Raw genomic sequence first — 13,765 nt, forward strand, 5'->3', positions numbered from 1 at the left:
TGCACATTTAATTCTGAAAGAATTATTAATTGCAAATTTCTCTCTCTCTAGGGCTGTCACTCCTGTCCTTCCATGTAATGAATACAGAGTATTGATACAGCTTCAACTTTCCCTGCATCTGGGAGATTTCAATAGATTATGTAAGTATTTTTGTGTGAATTTCCTTTTATAAGCAGTTCTAAACTACTCTTTAGAACTGGATGAATAATACACAATAAGTCATGTATTGTAGAATTTAATCTTCTTCTATACAAACGGGTAGTAGGCTGCAATTTTCTCAAGCATTCACTTTCGAAAATAGTCATTCAGTAGCTGATATGAATGTATATATTCTGGGCCTCTGTCAGATAGTCACAATGCTGGGTTGTGCCTAAGCTACAAGCCATTCAAACTTCTATTTTGCTCTGGATGTATGTAAAGTTTCTAGTACGAATGTTTATAGATTTGAAGATCATTTTCCTTTTATGTGCACCAGCCAGACCTTGCCAGTCAAATCCTTAAGTAATATTGCAGACAGGAGGTTATATTGGTAAGTATGTTTGGAAGGAGTGCATAAAAGTAGGTGGAGCACAACAGAAAGCGCAGTCACTAACCCACACACCGGCATCCTCACAGCTCCCCCTTTTACCTCTGTTGCTTTGATCAATGGCCAAACCACACACTGTGAAAAAGTTTAGAGGTTTAAGGTTTTAATTTTTTTTTTTGTTTCCTGAATTCTCTAATTTACAGCTCTGGAAGTCCAAAAGAATTTCAAAAGTTTTAGCACACTTTTTTCATACCTACACCTGTGTAATACGTAGAAACCAGAGATTCTTGTCTCTATGTGATAAAATTTATGAGCTCACATATGATGAAGGGAACCCCAAAAGCTATTAAAATCATTAATAACTATGACCTTGCTTAAAAATAACTTCTTATTTAAAATGTCAATGTACATTTCCACTGAAGCTGAATATTTAGAAAGGATATTTTTAAAATCAGTATTCACTTCATAGTGGATATATTATTCAAGATTTTTCTACACGTTGATTTGTTTGTCCTAGTAAGACATTTTTCTTAGGATTCATGTGCTAAGACCACCATCTCTTAGAAATCTACAGTATACTGATTTTGTATGAGACAGCTTATAAGGGAGCTGAAGAGCCTCATTCAGATGCTGAATATCTGATTTCAGGATTCTTTGTCACTTTGAAACAGGCTCTTTCCATCTATAGATCTAGGCGGCTAGGGAAAAACTCAATGTGCATGAAAAAGAAGCACCTGGAATAAGCCATATTTAAAACTGTATTGTCATGATGTTCAGTGTGTCTGCATTTCCTTTGTTAATAGAAATATTTTTAATAACCAAATGAATATGTACAACCTGGATATTTTGTTACCTACGTGAAAAAAACAGAGCTGAACTCTCTTTTCAATGGTTCTTGAGACGAAATACTTCAAATTTAACCAGCATTGCTGTCATTCTATGAAAGGTTTCCATTCTTGCTCCAGCATCCCAGGTGGAGATGTAAAAAGCCACCCCAGCTGCCCTGTGCCTGTCTAATTCCCTGTATCTTGTCATGTCATTGTTTAAGGGCCTGGGCACTTCCTGGCTGACTTAGCGTGGTGTTTACAAGGCAGTTGCATGTCAGAGCCCTCTCTCGGGGCCACATCTAAGCTGCAGCAGAGATCCCTTTTCATGATACCATTAAAACAGTGCCTTGTCAACTTTGGTGACAAGAAATGATTGCATGCAGTGTACTCATTCAAATTTTTGTGCTGCTGCTCTGAAACTTAGTGTCATTCATATTAGGTATCTTAGAGAATTTATTTTATTATTTTTCTTGGTTTCAAATGATATCTGGGACTCATCAAAATATATTGATATAGCTAAAATCAGTACTTTAAATGTAGAGGGAAGACAGAGGTGTTTTCAGGTTGACTGCTGCCATTTCTTATACTGAATCCTCTATCATCTTGTATCAACACAGATATACCACAGAAATACTTTGTAAATTCAGTCTTCTGTATTCTTCCAAAAGCATTATTTTGCTACAGCAAACCCAATAATATCTGCCAGAAGACATGGTGTGATTTATGTTGGTTGAACTGGATACTGGGGAGGCTGGTTTTTAGTGATAAATGAGAATGAAATAGGGGCAGCATAAAAACACATTCACTGGTGATACTGTAAGGACTGAATGAGATAGACTGGATTGGCAGAGGTTGTAAAGGACAACAAACTGCTCAAAATCGGAAAGGAGGCATAAATTATTGTTCTCTAACAAATCTGTTCTACAGTATCCAGCTACAGCACTAGAGAAATGCTTCAGCAGCAGGCTGGGTTGGCTCTCTGGGTTTGGCCCCAGCTCCCATGCCCCCTTCCAACTCACCTTGTGGGTCCCTGGGCTTTGGGACTCTGCTGAGGGTAACTGCCCACCTCATGAGCACTCTCCATGCTGCAGGCTAGAGACTGGCACCTGGCCTTGCTCTGGGGATACTTTGGCTCATGTCTGCTGCCCTTTCTACCTCTTCTCTTTCCCTCCTAATATTGAGAAGCTACCTATCATAATGTAAGTGTTTAGCCAGCATCCAAATTCTCTCTGCCCACTCCATTTTCTGCCCAGCTAGAGCCCCTGGACAAGCAGCAGTTATCTCAGTGTGCCATGGCATGGCCCTGCAGGGCCAGAGCAGTGCCCGGGGAAGTGAGCCATGGTTTGAACTCAGGCAGTTAATGAAAATGATGTAAGTAGGGATAAAGCCAGGGGAGCACATGGAATATCTTGGGACAAAAGTATCTCCAGTAAGGCAAAACTGCACAGCAAAGCTGAAGAAAGTGACCTCTACTATTGCTGTAGTGGAGCAGGGGGTAAGGAAGAGGCAGATGAGCATAGCTGGGAGGATTTCTGGTTGGGATTAGTCAGCTGCAGACATACAGCTAATGTAGTTTCTTGTCCTCATCCACTTGCAAGTGGATTGTGAGTGGAGGAAGAATGAGAATGAGAATTAGTTGCACTTTGAAACTTGAACTGATGACTGAGGAAGAAAAGGAGTAAAACAGGATTATATCTTAGCAAACAGGCATGCAGGTCTTGGAAAATGCTGCGCTTTGCAACTGGTGCACTGAAGGGCAGTGACGAAGTGTACACATATTTGCATTTTGGCATTTTCCCCAGAAGCTACTCCAAAATCCTACAGCAGAATGAAAGGACAGACTTCCAAAAGGATGGTGATATTCAGCATCTTGACAGCACATTCTTGTCACTAAGGTGCAGGTGGCACACTGAGCTGTAGGAAAGCTCAGTTTCCCGGAAGCCTCATTTGTTGAGGATCTTTTAACTGTTTCCCTGTTCCTGGTTGCTGGGCTTTCAACAACCAAGGCGCTGGTGAGGTTCCTGGAATCACCTACTTTCCCTCTCCCCCAGCTCACAGCCAGGCATTCCAGCCAAGCTGCTCCCTGCAGGTGTATGTTTTGATTGCTTTAAGGTGTATTGAACCCCAAAGTCCTTATTTATTTACCTATTTGAAACAAGCTAAATAAGAGATTCCCACCTGTGCGGGAAGGGGTGGGGGTGGGATGGGCTGGTGTGTGACAAGTGGGTTAATACTAGCAGCTTTGCCCGAGGCCACTGGTCAGAAACGAAACTGAACTACACCAAATGTCACTTGGTGACCTGGTTATGACAGGAAAATGTGGAATGGAAAGTTGGTTTTTACTTCACGTGAACTATAATATGCTTTTTTTTCTCTGAGCAGTTATTTTGCTGGACTTAGATCTTAAAGAACTGTGACCCAGCAAGAAGTCTATGAGAAAAGGAAAAAATTGAGAAGAAATTTATGTTTGAAGTTCACTCACTTTAGCTGTAGATTTAGAAGCAAAGGGTACTAGAAAAAAATAGAATAAATGGAATAGGGAGAAAGCAATGGAACACAAAGGATTCCTAACTTCACAAATAAAAAAGTAAATTTAAAGTCTCCATTTGTACTCCAAATTGAATTAATATGGTGCCAAAGCTGGTTCTTAACAGTAAAAATCATCTGATACGAGAAGAAGATAGATTCTTCACTGCCAAATAAAGCATCTTCTTCAGCAGTTGTTATCACAGCCTCCTGAATGAAACACTAAGAAAACATTTGCATTTGAGACCTAACGTTTAAAAGCTACATTAGTGTGCTAATATTATCAATGAAGAAAAATAAATGTATATTTATTATTTTGTCACTTTCTCCTTTCTGGTCACCCTGTCCACAGTTACAATGCACCCCTCCAAAATTCAGGTCCTTCTGATGCAACCAGGGGTTGTCTGCCCCAGTTCTTGTTCAGCTGCTCTTGATGAATAGGAGCACCAGTCCTAAACTGCTGGTAAAGTGTATATGAATGAAGAATATGAAACTTCTGTCAGATTCTGCATCTCCAAATTGGCTGAGTGTTCCACTATTTCACTAAGACCAACTTGCCTGCATAGCATTGTCCATAGAAAAGGAAGTCTGAGCACATTCTGAGAATCAGCTCTGTGGCGTGTTTGGGCTTGAAAAGCTGAGGGCTTAATGGTAAACCCAGTAAGGGCCATGGTGCAGAGTCTGGGCAGAAGAGGCAAGGATCAAGCTGCAGGCAGAGCAGTGCACCAAGAGGCTGCCTCTTGTGCTGCAAGGAGCCAGTTGAGCAGTGAGAGAGGCATCAGCAGCTTTGCCATCTCTCGGGATTGCTCCTATGCCAGGGCTGGCAGGAGCTATGTGGGGAAGGAGACTTTGTTGTTCAGGACAACATATTGCATGGATCATGTGCTCTTGGCCCCAGGCCTGCATTTGGCAAACTCTGTAGGAGGCAGAGCAACAACTGCCACTTATTCATCAACCAGACTTGTACTACAGACATGACATTGCCATCCTGGGCACCTTTTAACTGTTGGAGATCATATCTGAGTTTTAAAACCTGTTTCCCTAAAGAGTTTTCCAGTTGTTTATACAGCACCTGCTAAAAAAAACTGTAGGTGCAACATCTTTCATATGTCGCTGATTTTTGTTGAATGTTCATTTTCAGTCTGCAGTAAAGGTATGCCTACCTGTTGTGCTGAACTGCATGTCATCCCCTAAATGAGCTGTCAGCTAGAGTACTACAGGCATTGAAATCTCCTTAGCTATGTACATTATCCAAATATTGAGTGCAGCACCACACTCCTTGTAGTACTTAAGGTTTCTCATTAAAAAGCAGATTAGGCACTTATGCGCTGTTTTGCCACATAGACAATATGTCAGTACTAATGAAGCTTTAGAAAGTTTCAAAGAATTTTATCTATGAAATACAGGCACTCCTTATATTTGTCTCTCTTTAGAGGTAACAAGGGCCCACAGCTAATGTTGTATCATTAAATATAGAGATAGAAAGGTAGTTATTTTGTCATTCAGAATAATAAAGATGTTCCTCACTGCGGCTCCAGAGAAGCCAGGCTGGCTGCGCACTCACTGCGCTGTGATGATAGCTGGTTGCAGGTGGTAGGCTGAAACAAATACTAATTGATAGTGTAAATGGGAACTGCACTCACCTCTTCTGAAAGTGAAATTAATTAGAGCTGTGAGAATTTTGGCAGAAGATGACAATTCTTTGTAATAAAATCTTTTGTTATAAAAATAGATTTAGTTCACTGACATTCACCTTACAAAGGTTTCTCAGTTCTAGGCTAACGTTTATGATATAAGCCAGGTAAAAATAGGCAGGATGTTGGGGTTCCGCTGCCCATGACACACACTCTGGCCCAAAGGAGCAATGTGAAATGGGGCCTCTTCCAAATGAGCACACTGACCACTGCTGACTTGGGCAGGCTTGCTCCAATTCTTCCAATTTCTGAAAGATCCAACTTGAAATCTAATGCCAAAAGGTTTTGGGTTTGTGTGTTTTAAAGCTTGACATTTTTCATTAAAGGGAATTTCTTATTCATACAATGTACACAAAATTTGACATTAAATATTTTTAAAGATTCTTTGAGGTTTCCCTGACAGCAAAGGCTCAGAATTGTGCATGATTGTATAATATCACCAGAAGATCCTTTTAGAATCTCAGGATCATTTCAGGAGATTAGATCATGTCTTCAAATGTTAACTGTTGTATAAGAATATATTTACTTTCAACAAAAGCATTCCCAGTAACTGTTTCTTCAGAACAGTTTTTTTATTTGTTTGTTTTCCCCTGCACTTTCATTCCTTCTGGTATCTGACCTTGTGCAGCATATCTCCAAAACCAGAACACTAAAAGTCACAGATTGATTGTTAAGCTCTGGTAATCAGAGATGGCAGATGACAAATTTAATTGTGCTGGAGTATTAATAGCATGTTTTTCTGTGTCAGAGATTGTACATAGTGAAGTACACAAAGGAAGAAGGACGCTAAGCAAAATGAGAGGAAGTATTTTATTGTTCAGCACAGCTAAGAGCTAATCTGGCCCCACTGAAATTAATAAAACTGTTTCTACAGACTAACAGATTTGAAAAGTGTGTCCTGACCTAAATAAAAGCAAGTAAAATCATCTTTCCTAAGAGAACTTGAGACTCTCAAGGAACTTTTTGCATCCATGTTGGTGATCATATTGACCCTTTCTTTATATACTGACATGCTGTGCTGTTTTTCTTTTTAGACTAAAAGAGACTGTGATGCATAAACGTTTACATTAAGGGGAAAAAACAAAACCAGGTGGTAGCATAATAATAGGAGTCAGAAGACAGTTGGCTTTACTGGCATATCCGTGTGGTGGAAGAGTCCGGTCATTGTGGTGACAGTGCCCTTTCTTGGCAAAAGCTTTACTGTTATTTCTCACTGCATCTTCTCCCTTGTACTTCTTATGTGATTATGCATCAAAGAAAACCCAGAATTTTTAATACTGTTTGTGATGTTATTCATAACTGAAGTCTTTACTGTTCCCAGTCCATGTATGGAAGGATGGGTGTTCCCTTTCTGACACTGCAGTGCAGCCACAGGTGTCAGCAGCATCAGAGCTCCCGATCCAAACATGTCTCTTGCTGCAGATGGGCAGCCAGTCCCACTGATGTCTGCAAGACACTTGCTGTGCTGACAGCAGGCCTACAGTCCACTCTCCTCAACAAACAGGGCAAGGCATATGTGCAAATAGTATTTATTTTCACCTCAGATCTGAACATACGTTGTCTGCAAGAGCAACCTGTGATGCAGAAAGAAAAAGAAGTGAGGTTTTTCATCCAAGATGATGTGCAAAATGAATTGTTAAGGGACCACTAAATCCTAGCTCCTGGAGACACATATACCTGTATTGATTAAGATATAGCTACCTATCTGTTCAAAACCCAGCATTTATCTAGTCATTCAGTGAAAAACTCCTCCTATCACAGGAGGCTATTACTCTTGGTAGCTCTCAGAACCATATCAGCACTTCTATAATCACATTTTCACTCATTGTTATGGAAGAAATGATCTATTTATTCTCTAAAAGGAGAAGTATATTTGGGCATGTCTGGTGAAAACTGAAGTTACGTGACCTGTTACAATGCAGACGTGAAACTGCCTTCAGACACCAGGGAAACATGGCCAGTAAATTTGCAGCAAGCATGCTGATAAGACTGTTGTGGTCAGGTATCCAAAAGCTGAATAGAGAGTACAGACCAGATTTATTTCTGTTTTTATTTTACTGTAGCCAGGTAAAAGTCAGAATCTTATTATTACGCAGTATCTTTAAAAAAAAAGATATTTAATTGAGTTTGTTGGTCACTTTTAATCAGAAGGGTAAGGGTCTCAACAATAACTAAGTGCCTACAAAGATCATAAAGGGAACAGAGGAGAAGTCATCATATGAACATTTAAAAATTCACTCCACCGCCTTTTTGATATAAACAACTTATTCTGCTGGCCAGTCTCTAGTGATTGCAGCAGCCTGTGCTTGAGGAGAAGATGTCCCAGGAATAGAGGGCTCAAAAGAGAGCCTCTGATCAGAGTTCCCAGTGGATTTTACACTAAGGGAGAAGCCATAGCCAGGCTTCATCAGGCTTCTGGTGCTTCCAGAGTTAGCTGCTTCCAGATGCATTTCTTCTTACTTCACAGCTCTGGCAGCAAGAAAGGGTTGTAAGTGAACTTTGACCAAAAGGTCTAGCTGTGAGATAAAGGGTTCCCATAGCTGCTTGCTGGCTTTGCCCTCAGTGCCCAACAGAGATCCTTTGGGCTACCTCAAAATGTATTTTATCTGACATGACTATCTTATTTATCCCCAGAGCGCCCTTTCCTAACTACTACTTTCCATGTCACTATAGATAATTTCCTACTTTGGTAGTATGGTTCTCTTATTAATGAAGTGTTAGTTTTTTGCATGGATATGTAACATTTTGTAAAACAATGTTGCAAAAAACACTGTACACTTGCTAAAGGTCTTCTATTGAAAAGAATAAATAATTCAGAAGAGTGAAAAAGAGATTTGTAAATTTTCACCACCATCAAATGAAAATAAAATGTATTTATTATTATTGCATCTATGAAAAGACAGCAGGACAAACTCCCCAACTAGTTTGTAATGAGAAAGCATTGTGTCATTCTTAAACTTAAATACTTAAATACATATTTTGAATCATTATCCTTGCCTGCTCTCTTCTCTGGCTTAATGTTCCCCCTCCTCCCACTGCCTCCCCATTTTTATAATTCCTCAATCGTTTGGATATTTCTATCATTGAGTGAATAAAGAAGAGAAGTTTGCTAAGACGAACTGGTAGTTGCTTGGATTCACAGGTGCAAAACAGGTTACATTTTTTTGCAGTTATTAGAACTTCAGTATTTCAAGAACACTTGAGGTTCTAGTGTCCTCCTCAAAGTTTACTGAATTAATGGAAATAGTTGTGATCTCTTCAGACAATATCTGCAACAGATATAAAAGTTTAATGTTCATAAATCTCCATAAAGAACAAGGAAGAAAAATCTGATGGCTACACAACAATACTTTTATATTTTTTTGAGCTTCAGCTGGTCCTAGTATTACCCTGTCATTCTTTTTCTTCTTGGTTTTTTGTTTTGTTTTGTTTTTAAAGGAAAGAAAAGGTTGATTTATCAAAGAATAAAGTCTTTCCATGGAAAGATAGATATCAGTTTTGAATGTTTAAATATTCAGAATATTCATCTTTGCCTAACTAACACAAGACATCGTAAGAAACTGAGTAGGAAAACAATCTACCTCTCCCTCACATTCTAATTTTAGGATGAGGGAGAAAAGATTCAGTTTTTCAAGGGTCACTGGTGTAGCCTGGTGGTATAGTGAAATGTTCTTCATTTATAGGAAAAAATGACAATAACATCAGAGCAGGATGAAGAGATTTTATAATGTATAGTTATCAATTGTGATATTTGAGCAAAATAAAACCCACAGAAAATAAGAGCTTGATGAAACACAAACATTTTACATATTAACATACTTGTCATAATTGATTTTGGTTAGAAATATCTTGTATTTAAGAATGACCAATGAACCATATTGCCCTTGCACCATGATTAATACTGTTTGGCATTATCTCACAAGGATACATGATTGACGGACTTCTTTGACGTCTCCCTATACACTTACAGCAAAATTGTTCTATCTCACCTACTGAAAAATTTTTGTGTCTTCCTTCTTCTTCCAGTTTGAGCACCCCAGAGGATGCTGAGGAGTAATGGATCCTTGAGAAGAGAAGCAGAATTCTCAGGAACAGGAACTTCCTATGGAGAACGTGGGGCAGAGTCTTCAGCGCTGCCACTTGCCTCACAGACAGCTTGATAGACCTAAAAATGGCAAAACTCATTTGAAGGATGGCTGTAGTCAGCCACCTACAGATAAATAAGAGTACAAAACCCAGCCAAAAACAAGCCCCAAACTGTGTATGTAGGTAGGTCCTTGACATATCATCTTACTACATTATGTGTCTTTGTATGAAAAATAGACTTGCTTCTTACATTTTAACAAAGAATCAAGGAAAGTATCATTTTTCCTCGAGGTATTAAAAGCAGGGTCTAATTAGTTATTAGCTATGGATATTTTATACTCTCATTTCTGGTCCCTTTCCCAGTGATGGATAGATCTGGATATTTCCCAACCTGTAACAGGTCTCTGAGTGGTATATACAGTCAATCTAAACCACTGGGTGGCTCTTGCACCTCACTCACCTATTATTTCTGTGAGTTTGGCACAGTTGTTCCTCTGACAGAACTATAAACTTTGATAAGGCAGAGGATAGCTATTGCCGAAATGGGAATATAAAGGATTTTCTACAGTCTGTTTATAACTTACCAGATGAAAATCCAAAGTTCATCAAATTTCAAGCATAGGTTTTCTTTTTTTTTTTTAAATCTGAATGTTCATGCACATTTTTGCATAAATAATTTCTTCTTATGAAGACTACAAAAGCAGACTGAGTTTAGGGTATGACTATAATCAAATTTCTCTCTGTTCTGTCTAATCTGCTCTAGAGAACAAAACAAAACAAACCAAACCAACAGCGGGCTCAAGAAGAAACAGAAAGTAACAGTCCTCCATGCTGATGAATCAAAATGTTCAACACAGGTGATGTAAAGGGTTTTCCTAAGGATAAAAGAAGTCTTTACAAGATAATCTGAGAATTCTATGAGGTACCCTATGCATGCTTTTTACCTACTTTTTCGGAACATTGTACAATTAGCCTTCTTCTTCTTTTTTTTTTTTTTTAAACTAATCACTGAAATTTTCACCCAAGCCTGAAATTTATTTAGAGACAAAAGAAAAAAAAAAAACCCTCTATACAATGAATCATCACACAGAGGCAACGATAACCTGTGCAAATAGCACTCTAAGCCTCCTGTAATGAGAAGCTGCTGAATGATAACATCACAGAAAAAAAGAAACTCGTTGATTTATTCCTTACATTAAGGTAACATCTATGAGCTGTAAAATCACAGCCCCACTATGTTCAGCAAGTAGTAAAGACTGTCTTAGATTGCTTTGTATTAGTGAGATCTCATAAAGGCTGTGATGCTGTCAATAACTCTAGCTTATGTGACCACAGACGTGTTGCTGGCAAGGACAACCTGCTAAGAAGACTTTTCTCTCCTTCCCAGCCTGGTACCATCGCGAGTGTTACTCTCCTCCAGTCTGACCAGCACTGCATCTGGACTCACCTGCAGAGAAGGAAGCAGCGTAACCTGTAGACAGCGAGGAGCTATCTGCTGAACGTTGTTTACCTTAGGCTAGACAGACGTTCGTCAAATGGAGTGAAAAGAGGATGCCTAGCTGTACCTTAGACTTGATCCTGTGTTAGGAGACAGACTGCCTTAGCTCACTGAATTACTGGGTATACTGCTGCTTATAGAACTTGGTTAGAAACTTCTTATATAGAATCTGCTAAGCATAAGTAAGTTTGCTTAACATAACTTCTGCCACCTGTGGACCACTGAACTTTCTCCTTTGCTAAGTAAAAAAGACCTCAGAATCTTCAAGCTAGAAGATAAGGGGAGCTGCAACCCTGGAGATAAGTAAAGGAACAGAACGGCACCTAACAAGGGATGAGAAACAGAAGAATGTTTTGTCTGTTGCCAAGAACTTATTCTTCTCCAGCTGCAAGCGCAAAATAGCAACTGAAGATCAGGACTTTGACTGACAGCCTGCCTGATGAAAATGAAGAGATTCAATGAAGAACTGAGAGACCCCAGCCTCCGATTTTGCAATTGGCCCAGAATGACACACTGGGCGGGCGGGGGAGTGGACTGTGGGGGTATAATTGTCCAAGGTGGCTTTTTTTTGCTGAAGGTGCCTCTTCAAGAGGCATATATCTTGAGATGCTCTACACCAGACCTTGTGAATAAATTATTTATTTTAGAAGAATTTCTGGAATCCATACCTGAGTCTCTGCTACAAGAAGCCTAGGGAAAAGGAACTTCTCTGACACCCAGTGCAGTGATCACGTACCTTATGAGTGCTTTGTGCCATTGCACCGTGGGCCAGGGAAGCTTGTGAGCAGGGAAAAGCAAGGGATCTAGTCTCACTGCCCATTCCCTTTGTTCAGCCCCACAGAGTGCCCTGGTCAGAAGCACAGCAGAACTGTCCTGATTCTTCATGCTCAGCAGCCAAGGTGCACGGAGAGGCACCTTCCCAAAGGTGCTGCCCTCCCTCAGCTGGCTGCTCCTGTTCCCTCATCTTTAGCTTTTTCTTTAGCAATCATGGTGAAAGGGCTCAGTAACAGGTATCAGGTATCAAATAATGCCATAGATATTATCTATATTTACATTGCCTATAATAGATGTAAATTATCTGTCATGGGTATTATAGGTACGGCTAACACCCTAAAGAACATGCATGTGATATGTGTTCTCACTCCATCAGTATTTTGCCATTAAAAAAATCAATATAATGGAATGCATAAAATATATTAACATCCTTAAGTATGTAATATCCCTTCTGGATTCTGCCACTGCAGGGAACTGTAGACTTGTGGATTAAAATGGATATTTACAATTGAGCTCTGAAGGGACAGCAAAAGCCCATTAGTTCTGACCCTATGACACTTCACAGGAAACAAAAAACCAAACAAACAAAAAGCAGAGTACTGTGTTAATGAAGAATGGCTCTCAAATTAAATGGTAAATACTGATTCTCAAAATCTCACATAAGAGGCTGTTTCAGCTTGATCTAAACAGAGACCTCTCAACCCAAATGGAGACAAATAGGAAAGATCCTGGGAAATACAAAATTAACTGGTTTGAGGCAGGCACTAGGGACCAGTTGCTATTTATTATTTGAGGAACAATAAGATATTCAGGATTCCTGTATTGAGAAGTAAAATTACTGACCTGCAAGAGTTAACTACAGTGCCTGAAGCTATTCATGGAGAATTGAGGGAATGAGAAGCAGACAGCTAGAGAGCTGCAGTCACAGTCAGAGCACAAAGCAACATTCAGATTAAAATCAGATGTCAGAAAAAATAAGGCAAGGAGCACAACTTCAGAACAGAAGGGCTTCCTGGAAAAGCTGAAAGAGAAAATCCAGTCTGGCATTAAAAGTGTTACTGCGAAATTGCTAAAGTTGAGCTGTCTGCAAGAGGCACTTCACACATTCAAGTGATGCAGTCAGCATGAAATGTAATGCATTATGTCACCATTTCTCACCTCTTAGGCTCCATCACAAAGCTAGCAGCCTGATAGAGAAATTGTATAATTTTCAACATAAGGTTTAATTATTAAAGAAATTGAAATTACTTAGAGGGACACTGACATTTTATTTATTTTATTTATTTTTTCCCATAATAAATAATGAACAGGTAGAGCACCAGTCATGAAAACATATATCTGCTACACGTGGGAAAATCCCTATTTAGAGTTCTCACATAGTACCAATTCTAGAAGATGAGGCTATTTTGAAGTCATACAACACAAAGCCAAATCTCAGGCAATCGAGAGAATACTAGTGCTAAGCTATTTAAAAATTCCCTGCAGAAGACGAAAGAAATCAGAAGGAAAATGGAAGGGAAAACATATTGGCAAAGGGTGAATTGTAAAGACTAGCAATGAATGTGGGTTTATTTGAGAAAAGTGTACTCTTTAAGGTGGAATACAAGACCTTTTATTTTCTCTAGAGAAACAGAAGAACAATAAGAAGGAGAGCAATGTCAGTGCTAACGGAGATGAAAATAAATGGAAGAGAAAACCAACAGTTCTTCCCAAGGTAGCCCCAGTTACTCGAACTGTCCATGAGGGAAAGAATTAAATCTCCAGGATGGAGAAAATACTTGTCTTGGACTGCAATATAATCAGCCCAAGCACTGACAGTGGCAAATGTATACAA

At 39.4% G+C, this 13,765-nt stretch overlaps 1 long non-coding RNA gene across 1 annotated transcript; it reads right to left on the reverse strand.

Moving 5' to 3' along the window:
- Positions 1-6,571: 6,571 nt before the first annotated feature.
- On the reverse strand, positions 6,572-11,290 carry LOC139827445 (uncharacterized). The gene is made up of 3 exons (XR_011737983.1): positions 11,107-11,290; positions 9,563-9,738; positions 6,572-7,147 (listed from the first exon to the last, which is right to left on the reverse strand). It is a non-coding gene; the product is annotated as an uncharacterized lncRNA (long non-coding RNA).
- Positions 11,291-13,765: the final 2,475 nt, after the last annotated feature.

This window comes from Patagioenas fasciata, chromosome 2 (genome assembly GCF_037038585.1).
Source record: "Patagioenas fasciata isolate bPatFas1 chromosome 2, bPatFas1.hap1, whole genome shotgun sequence".
Taxonomy (NCBI): Eukaryota; Metazoa; Chordata; class Aves; order Columbiformes; family Columbidae; genus Patagioenas; species Patagioenas fasciata.